Source organism: Stenella coeruleoalba (genome assembly GCF_951394435.1).
Source record: "Stenella coeruleoalba genome assembly, chromosome: 12".
Taxonomy (NCBI): domain Eukaryota; kingdom Metazoa; phylum Chordata; class Mammalia; order Artiodactyla; family Delphinidae; genus Stenella; species Stenella coeruleoalba.
The window spans coordinates 72435240-72445339 of NC_137158.1; the positions used below are offsets into that span (position 1 = coordinate 72435240).

The 10100-nt window shown below is 37.2% G+C and overlaps 1 long non-coding RNA gene across 1 annotated transcript in view; it reads right to left on the reverse strand.

The window, feature by feature from the left end:
- The window catches only part of LOC307195309, a 442224-nt gene extending 432351 nt beyond the window's left edge, over positions 1 to 9873 (reverse strand). Inside the window, exons 1-2 of the long non-coding RNA XR_013830787.1 lie at positions 9802 to 9873; positions 3937 to 3990 (exon numbers count right to left, since the gene is read on the reverse strand). This is a non-coding gene — a long non-coding RNA (uncharacterized lncRNA). The remainder of the gene's footprint in view (positions 1 to 3936; positions 3991 to 9801) is intronic.
- Between the last annotated feature and the right edge of the window lie 227 nt (positions 9874 to 10100).

The window sequence follows — 10100 nt, forward strand, 5'->3', positions numbered from 1 at the left end:
AGAGGGGTGGGAGAAGCAGGGTGGGAGAAGGAGGGTGGGAGGGAGACGCAATAGGGAGGAGGTATGGGGATATATGTATATGTATGGCTGATTCACTTTGTTATAAAGCAGAAACTAACACACCATTGTAGAACAATTATACTCCAATAAAGATGTAAAAAAATTTTAAAGATTTCAAAGTAAAAAAAAAAAAATCCAAAGATGAATACTATTTCATGATGCACAAAAATTATATGAACTTCTAATTTTAGTATTCATAAAGTTTTATTAGAATATTACAGTATTCAATTCTTACATATTGTCTATGGCTGCTTTCATGTTACAACTCTGTAACTGAGTAGTTGTGACAAAAACTGCATGGCTTACAAAGCCTAAAGTATTTACTATCTGACACTCTTTACAGAGAAAAGTTTACTGACCCTTGTTCTAGAAGAATTAGTTGTGGCAATGCAAAGAGCACTAGGTATGAGGACTAAATGCAGGTAGTCTGGGTAAAGAAAATAGATCAGTAGTAGACAAACTGGGAGGAAAGGTTTCTGCCTCAAGTTTTTTCTACAGTTCTTTCTAATAGTCATCATTCTTCTGGTTAATATTAGGTCATGGAGCATTATCCCTGAGCAAATTTCAATCATTAATATTTCTCCATGGAACTTTCCATTTCAGCTTCCCCTCTCACTCTCTCCTACATCATTATTGTCTATACCACTTACCAATATATCTTTAATTATCTGCATACTTACACGCACATGACCTGTTCCTCCAATTAACTGTAAGCTCCTAGCGTTTGTTTTTTTTTAAAAAAAGGGAGACTACTTTACCCTCTTTTGTTTTCTTATATTTCTAAGACCTAGAATGAGATGCTTATCCATGATGCTCATGAATGTTGAAGGTGATAATAATCTCCTGGGCATTTTTTGCACTTTGTTCTCAGGGAAAAGAAAATAAATCCTACAAAAAATATATTTCCAATTCTAAGAATTCCAACAAGATAGACTTCGATGGAGCTGAACCTTTTAGATGAATAGCACAGTCTGGCAGTTTGGAAAGTACCCAATAGAACATGTGTTCTTTGGTCGAACAGTTGATTAAAAGAGACCTTTAGATCTCTCTTGATTTCCTTTCTTTGGGACTCCACCCCGTCGTCCAACACACACACACACACACACACACACACCCTTCAATCATTCCATCCTGCTGTATTCAAAATCAGAAAGAAAACTTCTTGACAGTGAAATAAAAGTAGAAGAGCTTTGAAATAAGCATGTGCTAAGAGGTAGAGCAAAAAGAAAACAAAATCCAAAAATACTTCAGGCCGATGTAGCTTGTGTCTCTGAATTTCACCCAGGATTCGGAGGAAAGAGTGAACTGCAGTTTTCATTTAATTCAATAAGACTCCCATTTGGCAGGGTTAACCTTTTCCCTCTTGTGTCTTCATTGTGACTTAGTTGATACAAATTGCTTTCATTAGGGCATTAATGGGCTTCTGGCTGTGGTCTCAAATGGAACCTGTTGCAGTGGTTCAGTATACAAGTAGTCAGGATGCTGTTAACTGTGGTTTAACATTAGGAAGCAGGCTTATAAATGATTGTTGAAAGGTTCTATGTGAATGGAAATTTTGGAACCTTAAGAGATCTAAACAGAATCACAGATTACACACGTTTCTGGACTAAGATGAAATCACTGACGACATTCTCAAACCTTATTCAGTGACATCATCTGTATAGTTTATGAAGGAAGCCTTGGTATATTTGACGCTAATACATTTCTCTAATGTGACCAAGTAAGAGTCAAGTTGGAAGAAAGGGAAACAAAGTGTGTAACATGGGCTGAAGGATTTGCCAAACAGAATGCAACGGAATGCCAAAGGCTCTGAGACAGACTTTAAGGAATGATAGGACGGGAAAAACAAACTGGCAATTTTTCAGAAAGAATAATAAAGATTAAACCGTTGGACTTCCCTGGTGGTGCAGTGGTTAAGAATCCGCCTGCCAATGCAGGGGACACGGGTTCGAGCCCTGGTCCGAGAAGATTCCACATGCTGCGGAGCGGCTGGGCCCGTGCACCACAACTACTGAGCCTGTGCTCTAGAGCCTGCGATCCACAACTACTGAGCCCGTGTGCCTAGAGCCTTGCTCCGCAACAAGAAAAGCCACTGTATTGAGAAGCCCGCGCACCGCAACAAAGAGTAGACCCTGCTCACCGCAACTAGAGAAAGCCCGGGCACAGCAATGAAGACCCAATGCAGCCAAAAATAAATAAATACATTTATAAAAAAAAAATTAAACTGTCATTATCTCTATCCCCACAATGCCATCCAGCTGATGATGCAGAGATACCAGGCTGCTTTGGAGACAGTTTTCCCAGCTTGACTCAGAAACACAGAGGACAACATATATCCAAGATGTTTGGTACTTTGCTACTAAGTTTGGAACTCAAATGTGAGGAAATATTTCTTCAGTAATTTCAGTAATCCCATTCAAACCACAAAATAGAACAATGGACCCATTGAGCATCCTCCATCTCCATAATAACTGAATATCCCTCATTGTTTGAACCGTGTCTAGGCCGTAAATTGCAATAATGAAGCTGAGAACATGGAATGTAGTAGGCGCTTGGTAAATATCTTTAGAACGAATGTATGAGTGGACTACTAGCTAAATAACAGGAGGTCTGGGTGTATGGCTGCACAAATCCCGCCAGTGCAGATAAAACAAAGCATAAAGGAGTTTGTATGTATCATATAAAGGCAAACATTTTAAAGACTAGGTCCAAAGCAGATTTGCTTATAGAATGCTATGTGGGAGAGTTCTTGGTGAACACATTTCTAATTGTGATAAAAATAGCAGCAGCACGTTAAATACATTTGTTTATTTATTATCCAGCAGACATTACCAAATTAGTGTCTGTTCTTGTCGTTACTGTTTGATAGATCCTGTTTATTAAAGAATCAATGATTTCATCCTTGGAGAGAGAGGGGTTTGTGATATTGCTATGGAATCTTTCTGCTATTCATTTGGGTAACATTTTGATCTTCTCTGGAATAGTACACATTGATCATGGCATGAAAATATTTTTTTGTCATTTTGTGTGAATAGTACCTAGAATTTGGAAAATATGCTATTCCACATGAAAGTTGAGGAACTTGCTTGAGGGCACATAGAAAATTAGGGACGGGACAGAATTATGTGTCCCAAGATTTAATCTGACCCTAAATTCTTTTGCTCAGAATAATGCTCTGTATTAATCCTTTAATTCCTAGGAACACATGCCCTTCTAACCGAAAAGCCGCCTTTCTGAAATTTCCTTTTGTAAGCTCCAATAACTATTTTGTTTCCACTACTCCTTGAAAACAATGTTTTTGTTTCAAGTGTCACAAAATCAAATGTCTACAGGGGCCAGGCAGGTAAAATACACAAATGAAGTGATGAGACAAGTGGTAAGTGACACTGAGCCCCAGTTTCTGGGGGATGTAGATGATGGGACTGCGAGAAACTGGAGATAAAAGCCCAATGTTGAGGATCCAACTTTCTGAGAGAGGGCAGAAATTCACATTTGTGTATAAGGCTTTTAAATTTCATTGTGTTTATTTTGGTAACTAATTAAAATGTAAAACACTGTCCAGGCCAAAACCACAGGCCAAACTAAGCATGTCTATGGGCTGCATCTAGTGAGAGGGACAGCTCACTTCCTTTTTATACTGCCAGATTGAGCTGCTGGGGGTATTTCGCTCTGTTTAGATTGGCTTTTAATTTATCATCAATCAATCACATTGAAGAAAGTACAGGAATGTCTTCAGTAATGCCAACATAGATGGAATTGTACAGCCTCCCAGGATGGCTACTCAGCAGGACAACACATCTGAAGTTGAGAGGTAGTATTGTCTGCTAGTTAAGTACATAAACTCTGTTGCCAGGTTGCCTGGGATCTTTCACTTACCAGGCACGTAACCTTGGGCAACAGATGTAATTTCTTCCTGGCTCAGTTTCTCATCTGCAAGATGAAGATAATGACAGTTATCATGACAGTTACATGAATACACACACATACACACACGATACTTAAAATCTAAGTTAGTGCTATCTAATTATTTGCTATTACTTATTAATCACAAATCATAGCATTGTTGAAGAGTAACAAACGTTTACATGTTTATGTCACATTAGACAGCCACTGACTCCACAAGTGGCCTCAGAAAACTTTCTTCCTCAGACAGAACAGGTGCAAGAATCAGGCTGCTATGGTATAAATTCCCACTATTTTGTCTTTAACACCAAACGCCATCACTTCTTGGAAATGTCATAACTGCATATTTCAATGAGAGGAATATATAAACAAATTTTCAAAACACTAAAAATACTAGCAGTTAATAATATGTTAAGCTATCTTTTCATTTTTCCCTTCTTTGGAGATGATCCATTTTAAGTCAGGGATATTCTGTTCCAGAGTTGAAAGGCAGAAAAACTAAAGGAACTTTATTTTCCTCTTTTATAGGTTTTTGAAGCATGAAACTTATTGACAGATGCTTGAGGTAGATATAAATTACCATGCTATTTCATCCAAGACTGTTTTCACATTCTGGAGGTTTTAATTTTTTTAAAGGGTACCCCCAATTTTTTTGAATGTCTAGAAATAGAGAAAACAGCAGGTCACATGTCATCTTATCTATGTTACTGAAATAATCATATGTTTGTGATAGTAAATGATGACACAAAATTCATTTTCTGTGGCACAAGCATATTTACCCACCAATGAAAATTCAAGATATACTGCCCATTAAAGATTCCATAACTTTGTTTTTTATTTCCTGTACTCCTATAAATAAATTTAAATTGTCAGGCCCATGTTCTTTCATTCTACCAAATCCTTTCTTCCCAAGGCAGGAGAAGAGAATGGTGAACTCTCAAAAATAATGCTGGTTGAATTTATTAAGGTTGAGAACATCTCCTTCCACTCTGATCTCATCAAGTGCTGCTAGACAGTGGCCTTATGCTTATGTGAAACCCAACCCAGGAGCCAAGAAAAGCAGAAGTGTAGAAGCACTGACTCACATAAGATGGGAAGGCACATTAGAAATAACAGACTCCACACACCACCTCACCCTCCATTTAACAATGAAGTACCAATGCCCAAAGCGGGATGTGGTTTACAAATGTACAACTGGATATCCAGGGGCCAGAAGCCAAACCTAATATTGCCAATTGATTAAAATATCTTTTCTATCCTGAACTGTGTCTACAAGCTTCTAGAAGTGTATTAAAATTGGAGATGCATAACTTACAACATTAACTGGTTTTCCTCTCATAACTATTTCAAAATGCTCAGTTCTCCTCAACTATGATGGGTGATGCACCAGCATACAAATCACCTGAGGTCTATGGAAACTACAGATTCCCAAGCTCATTCCAGACCTAATGGACGGGGAGGAGATTTAGAATTTGGCCAAATGCAGTTTCAGTATACAACTCAGGGGATTGTTATAAAAAATAAAGTTTGAGAACCACTGACGTCTAGGATCTGTGATGTACATTAATACAGGTGGAATTATTGGAATAGGGAAAAACATTCCTATTTAATTTACTCAAAAATTGACAAACTTTAAAATCTCAAACTTGAGTGGTTAAACTGCTTTAAGGAATAGTTGCTTTATAAATTCTAAATGTGCTCTCGTGTATGTGTACTTAGTGATTTTTCATAGTCACTTTCTCATCTGGTTTTGAATCTCGGGGAATGACCCAACATGACTCTTACTCAACGGTCAATGAAAGCATTTAGCATATATAAGGTTAAGGAGTTGTACTTTGCTGCACTTAAAACAGATGTGCAGCTAGAATTTCATCTTGTGTTTCTGAAAGGAGACTGTACGTGCAGGGTCAGGGTATCTCAAACCCAAACAATGGCAATAGGAACTATCATCTGAAGATGATGCTTTTGTGGCACACTATTTTCTTGATTTATTCCTTAAGGTAAAAGAACTACCATAATTAAAATGAAACATTAATATAGGTTAGAGTTTAAATTGTATATCAAATTTAGAAACATGACAACTTTTAAAACGCATTAAACCAGGAAATGGCATTTCAAATATAGAAGATCCACAGACAAATGTTTAGAATTTGAACTTAAATTTGGCTCTCTTCCTTGCCCTGCAGCCACTATTTCCTATCAGCATCATTCAGAATAAACCTGGCACTCTATGTACCATGTGGGTGAATTGAGGCTTTTTTTGAGATTCTATTTTAAGACCAAAAATATTTTTGTTTTAAGTTATTGGTAAATCCCCATGGATGCATGCTTAATATTTCATGACAAAGGAGCTATTTCTCCTTGTTTTCTGAAAATGAATATAATATTACATCATTTTTGCATTCTTATTGTGGTAAAATATCTCTGCTTATTACATTTCCAGTATGCATAATTCATTTTTATTATTGCCACATTAAACTGGAGCTGTTTTCTCGATGACAGCTATTCCTTTTAGACAACTAGAAACCCAGCACTCTTCTACCCATGATTTTACATCTTATAGGAAATGAATGTATTTAGAACAATATTCAAAATTAATTTAACAATAGTCTAGAAAGATAAAGAAAGTTAAAATTATCCTTCTGAATTGTCACAAATTCATTGAAGATAATGAACATCTATAAAGTAGGGTGCATTATGCACCATTTTCATTACAGTTTCCATGCATTTGTTTTACGTTGGCATATAAAGCTAGAGCCATCTGTAATATTATCACACATTTATTCACAATTATATTAGGACATAGGTTGAGTTTCAAAGATTGCTTTCTGCAAATATTTGTGCAAAGATCTTAAATAAACTAGGTAGGGCTGGATAAATGTTTCCCAAATTTGTACTAGATTGGTTCTATAATGACTCAGAAAAACATTAGTATGCTTATATCTAAAATTTTATTGGGAAATGAGGGGCAGAGAAATTCCATCTGATTGGCTGACATTTAGAAGAATTAAGACCAATAATCAACCACTTCCCAGGAGACAAATGCAAGGATCCAGATCCTTCCATATCTGGAGTGTTACATGAATGCAAATCTATGACTTGCTGTGAAACTCTACACCTGGGACCACATTTCTGCACCTGGTCAGCCTCACACTTCTTTCTCTTTTTTTAATTATTTATTTATTTATTTTTGGTTGTGTTGGGTCTTCGTTGCTGCATGCGGGCTTTCTCTGGTTGCAGCGAGCGGGGGCTACTCTTCATTGCCGTGCGCAGGTTCCTCATTACCATGGCTTCTCTTGTTGCGGAGCACGGGCTCTAGGTGCACGGGGCTCAGTAGTTGTGGCACACGGGCTCAGTAGTTGTGGCTCGCGGGATCTAGAGCACAGGCTCAGTAGTTGTGGCGCACGGGCTTCGTTGCTCCGTGGCATGTGGGATCTTCCCGGACCAGGGCTCAAACCTATGTCCCCTGCATTGGCAGGCAGATTCTTAACCACTGCGCCACCAGGGAAGCTCTCAGCTTCACACTTCTAATCAGTAATCTCTCCAAAGTTCATTCCGGGTCAGTTGTGCTAAATTCTTTACAATCCCATTAGCCTGTATAATTATGAAATCTCATTTTGCAGATGAGAAAACTAAGAGTCTGTGCCCTTAATAACTGTAGCATATAATTGGAAACATCTTTTTTTCTTTTCCTTTTTTGTAAATATTTTTGTTTCTTATCCTTTTACATTTGGTTGCAATTCCTTTTCTTTTACTAAAAATATTACCTAGGTGAATATACATAATACATGCTACCATATTGCACATAAATAGTGTAATATGTCCTAGGTTCCAAATGTAGATATTTGTACCTTTCTGAAAATGGGAAGCATCCTTTTTTACGTAAACGAAACTAGTGACTAGTAGTGTAATATCTTTGGACTGAGAAGTCATTCCAGTCAATCCTAGCCAGTATTCTTCTATTGCAGAACATTAATAAGGCCTTGTTGGCTATAAACACTTAACATTTTCAAAGCAGACAACTGATTATTACAACTCCAAGGTAAGCAGGAAAGAAATTATGGTCTTTACTTTAGAGATGACATAACTGAAAGGAGGGGAACTCCAGTCAACCGACCTACCCAAGATTATATAGTTAAATAATGGCAGAGTTTTGTCTAGAACCTTGGCCTTCTGATGACTCATTCAATGTTTTTCTAGTAGAATGTCTCTCAAATAACACTTAACTTTCTGATTATTCAGTCTTTATAGCTCACAACTTTTATGAATTTGATAATTTTTTCAGAAATAAATAACTATATGTGGAATACAAAATTGAGCTGAAAACAAAACGATATGGAGATATAAAGCAAAGATGTAATAAATTCCAAGCATATCACAAACAATAAAAAATATTTTCTGGAACATTGGATTTGAATTCTCAAAAAATTTATTCTCCTCTCTGAATACCTACTTTCTCTGCTTATCCATTATCCCTGTTTTTCTAAGTTCTGTCTGTAGTTTTGTGTCTATTTCCTTTTTCCTTTCTAAGGTCCTAAATTTTCATATTTTACAAGTCTAGCAGCCATATTAACCAGCCATAGTTTTGTCTCAATTCAAATTTTCAGTAGATATAACAAATATACTCAGCCCTGTCTTTGGGTATGTTTCAATCAAATATGATAAATAGGGTGAAGACTCATATATAAATAAAACCACTGAAGCCCACCAAGTCAGGATAGAGGGCCAGGCAAACACCCAAAGCATGTCCACCGTTAATAAACACTTGTAGAACATTATCCTAATTGCCACAATAAAGGAAACACATGGTGTTATGGATGAACATGGAACACATGCTTAAACTAGACCATAAAGCATCAAGGAAAGTTCCTAGAGGAGGTGATATATGAGGTGAGATTTGAAGGATGAATGGCTAATAAGAGTTCAGGAAAGACAATGAAGTAGTGTGTTTAAAGCAATGGAATCAACATGTACAAAAATAAGAGGTATCAAAGAGTTTGACATGTTAAGGGAACTGTAGGTATTGCAATATGAATAAAGCAGAAGCTTAGAAGGGGAGAATAACAAGAGATAAATCTGGAGAGTTCTATAGGGACCAGATTACAGAATGTTAACCAGGCTCACTAAGGGCTGTGATTTTACCCTAGAAACAATAATACTCCTTTAAGGAATTATAGGATTACCTTTTAAAGGAATAATAACCCTTTAAGGAATTTTAAGAATAGTTATGATATGGAAATTCTAATAATAATGTTAACAATAGCTAACTTGTTTTGAGTCCTGCTGTATCTCAGGAACCATGCTAAATGCTTGGCATCTAGCCAACATTAGTTCTCATAAAAACTCCAAAAGGTAGATACCATGAGTATCCATACTTTTCAGATGAGATCATTGAGCTAGTCAGTAATAAAACCATAGCCAAGAATAAATTTGAGGGGAGCAAGATTAGAGACAGAAAAAACAGTTATTGGTTTGTTGCATCAATCCCAGCCTGAGATGACTGGGACTTCGTCTAAAGCAACAGACAAGAGCATGGAGAGGAAGCGTTGGAGAGGCAAGCGATAAAGGCGTCAGAACCAAGATGTTCAGATTCGATATGGGCGAAAGGGAAAGGAAGTAGCCAGGAGTAACACCACGTGCAATGGAGAGGTCATCTGGGATGATAATAATGCCAGAAATGAGAAGTAAATTTGAAGAGAAATATGTTAGACTTGAGACATCTCTGAGATACAAAAGTAGAAATATCTAGTGAGCAGTTGAATATACAAGTAGGGGACTCAGGAGAGGCACCAAAAAAAAGGTAATTGCTCAAATAATTGTAAGGTAGTTCTCACTCACATGAAATTCTAGAGCAGGTATTTCAGGCTGGTGGGTGGCTCTCCCTCATGAATTATTCAGTGGCCCAGGCTGATAGTAGCTGTTCCAGGTTCAACATGTGGTTTCTCTAGTCTCTGTGCTTGGAGAAAAGAGTGGAAGTTTGAGGCCAGAGAAGTCCTCTTAAGCAAGTGAGGAGGAAGTTGCATATGTAACTTTTAATCATATTCCCCATGCTAGAACCACTATATGTCCACACCTATTGCAATAGGGCTAGGAAATGTGATCCCTAGCTTAGTTGACACAAAGCAGTCAAAATTCTA